This window comes from Dipodomys ordii, unplaced genomic scaffold (assembly GCF_000151885.1).
Source record: "Dipodomys ordii isolate 6190 unplaced genomic scaffold, Dord_2.0 Scaffold64, whole genome shotgun sequence".
NCBI classification, from domain to species: Eukaryota; Metazoa; Chordata; class Mammalia; order Rodentia; family Heteromyidae; genus Dipodomys; species Dipodomys ordii.
This window is the reverse complement of record NW_012267280.1, coordinates 3,710,241-3,713,337: the sequence shown is the minus strand read 5'-3', so window position 1 is coordinate 3,713,337 and position 3,097 is coordinate 3,710,241. Positions and strand designations below refer to the sequence as shown.

General features: G+C 55.6%; 1 protein-coding gene across 1 annotated transcript in view; it reads left to right on the top strand.

Moving 5' to 3' along the window:
• Nucleotides 1-3,097, top strand: part of Rnf126 (ring finger protein 126) — a 14,138-nt gene that overhangs the window by 2,276 nt on the left and 8,765 nt on the right. The window lies entirely within an intron of this gene.

The window sequence follows — 3,097 nt, the reverse complement described above, 5'->3', positions numbered from 1 at the left end:
CCCTGGTGCGGGGGCGCGCCGCACCGCGTCGGCCTCGGGATCCCGGCGCATCTCCCGGCTCGGGGCTGGGTTGGCGAGGTCTGGAGCTCCAGGCGCCATGCGGGGGGCTCCGCAGCTGCTCGCGGCTGGAGTTGGCGATCCTGTCAGCCCCAGGCCGGGGCGCCCGCCCAGGTGCTCTGCCTGCCTCCCGGCCTGCGCGTCCTGGGCGCTTCCTGCTTCTTTGGGTTCTTGTGCGGAGCACAGGCCAACCTGGCATCATCTTGGTGGAGGGCTTGGGGGCAAATTGACCTTCCAGCGTCCCCCCCCCGCCCCCCGTCATCGGGATTGTGAGCCTGCAGGGCGGAGCTGGTGGGGGGCAGGCAGTCATCTGCGTGTTCATCCCTCGCTTTTCGCCTCCAGGGGGTCGGAGACGGGGTGTAAGGCAACCCAATCCCGCTTTCCAGGGATTGGGTTCAGCAGAGTATGGCACATGGTCCTGCAGCTGGCCACCTAGAGAGAAGCAGGAAGAAGAGATGGAAGGAGATCTGGGACTAGTGATCTGCATGAGGGGTTGTGGACCTACTTCCTGGCCAGAGTTAGGAGCTGACCTTTGAGGACATAGTGTTGTCTGAGAGGCTGGACCCAAAGGGGAGCCCATGGGATTTCCAGGAAGAAGAGTACTGGAGCAGCTCAAGGGGTGAGCAGGAGAAAGAGGTGCCCCCCCAGTAAAATTGAGGGTGTGATGCAGGCCTGGAAAGTTGAAAGCCACTCTCAGCCCTCTCCCCCCTTCCCCACCCAGCCTTACTACTGCCCCTTCACTTTCCTGAGCCTCAGTTCAGAGTTTGATTTTCTTGCCTATTCCAAGCAAGGTGCTCTAACCGTGTCCAACCAGGATTGGTACAGTCTCTAGAAGTTGGTGCGACCCCAGGTCAGGCTTGACCCTGGCGACCTGACCCAGCTGTACCCTTAGCTGCTATTAATCTCCCTTCCTGGGACCAGCACAGCACCTGTGGTGTGGTTGTGGGGTCACTTCCTGTCCCTGTAGCCTTGAACAAGGAGGACCCTGACCTCTGACTCGCCATATTCTTGGGTAGAACTTTCCTCTAGGCACAATGACCCCGTGTGGTCTTTGCCCTCCTAGGGTTTGTAGGCTGGCAGGGGAGTAACTGGTTGAAGCACAGGCATTGGTAAGTTTCATAGGAGCAAATAATGGTGGCTCTGTCTTTGCCTGTGACTGGTGCTGGTGTTCTTGCCGTGAGTCAGAGCAGGACTCTCCAGCAGGCATGCTGGGATGAGGCATTATGGGAAAGTCCCCGCCCACCACCAGCACCCTGAGGAGGGGAACTTGCTGCACGTGTGGATACAGAGACACCTGCTGCAACTTAAAACACTTGAGCTGGTTGTGAGATATCAGCTTCTGTGGCAGCAGGAAGCTACCCTGCAGTGGTGACTCCCGGACTCTCAGGGCTTCTCTCGGGCTGCCTTTGGTGCTAGGCCAGGCTGAGGGCACCTAGTGGTGCCAGTGTTCTGACCTCAGCAGGATTACCTGTCTGTGGCCTGGGTTGGCCTCCCATCCATGTGTGTTGGGGTCCAGGAGTACATGTGTGCAGGTGGCTGGCAACTTGCCTGTGTCCACTGTCGTCAGCCAGGAGCTAGCTGTGTGCACAGTTGGGGCTCAGCAGGTGGTGGTGCCCAGGTAAATATGTGGCTGTAAGGGGCAGTGGCATAGCACATAGGATCCAGGAAGGCTAGCCTGGCTGGTGGGGGTAGAAGCATGAACCAGATGGGCCAGCTGGAGGCCACAGGCAGGTACATTGGCTCAGACTTGACCCCTCAGAACATGCTAGTGAAGGCCATGTGCCGTGTGGGTGTGGAGTGCCTTGGGTAGCACCTGTTCAGCACTGGCCAGCTGGCTGAGTCAGGGTAGTAGGGAGGGACCCACTGCACATTTGCACATTGGCACATTGCAAATGTTGTCTGGGAATCTGCCTTACCCAGAGTGTGCCATTTTTGGGTGGAGGCATGGGTTCTGGGGCTTGAACTCAAGACCTAGGCATTATGCATGAGCTTTCTTTTTTTCCCCTTTCTCTTTTACCTTCAAGGCTAATGCCCTACCACTTGAGGCACTACACCACTTAGTTTTTTTTTTTTTGTTGGTCGTGGGGCTTGAACTCTGGGCCTGAGCACTATCCCTCAGCTCTTCAGCTCAAGGCTAGCGCTCTACCACTTGAGCCACAGCGCCACTTCCACCACTTAGATTTTTTTTTGATAGCTTAGTAGAGATAAGTCTCATGGAGTTTTCTGCCTGGGATGGCTTCAAACTATGATCTTCAGATTTCAGCCTTCTGAGTAGAGTTACAGGTATGAGTCACTGGCTCCTGGCCCCAATACTGATTCCTTTTTCTCAGTCTTGGGGCTTGAACTCTGGGCTTGGTCGCTGTCCCTGAGCTCTTCAGCTCAAGGCAAGCACTCTACCACTTTGAGACACAGCACCACTTCTGGTTTTCTGGTGGTTAATTGGAGATATGAGTCTCATGGACTTTCCTGACTGGGCTGACTTTGAACCTCGATCCTCAGATCTCAGGCTCCTGAATAGTTAGGATTACAGGCGTGAGCGCCTAACTGGGCCTGAGCTCTTTTGCTTGGGACTAGCACTCTGCCACTTTTTTGGGGGTGGGGGATCCGATTGTGGGGCCTGAACTCTGGGTCTGGGTGCTGTCCTTCAGCTCAAGGCTAGCGCTCTACCACTTGAGCCACAGTGCCACTTCCAGGTTTTTTCTTTTTGCTTATGTGGTGCTGAGGAATCAAACCCAGGGCCTTACGCATGCAAGGCAAGCGCTCTACCACTGAGCCACCTTCCCAGCCCCACTCTGCCACTTTGAGTCACAGTTCCACTTCCAGTTTTTGAGTGATTGGTGGTAGGAGTCTCACAGGGACTTTAATACTGGGTCTGGCTTTGAACTGTGATCCTCAGATATCAGCCTCCTGAATAGCTAGGATCACAGGGGTGAGCCACTGGTGCCTGGCCAGTGCTGATTCTTACCTCTGACTGGGCACTATCCTCATGCCTGAACTGCCCCCATTAGGACTTTATTTAATAGGACTATATTTCCTTCTT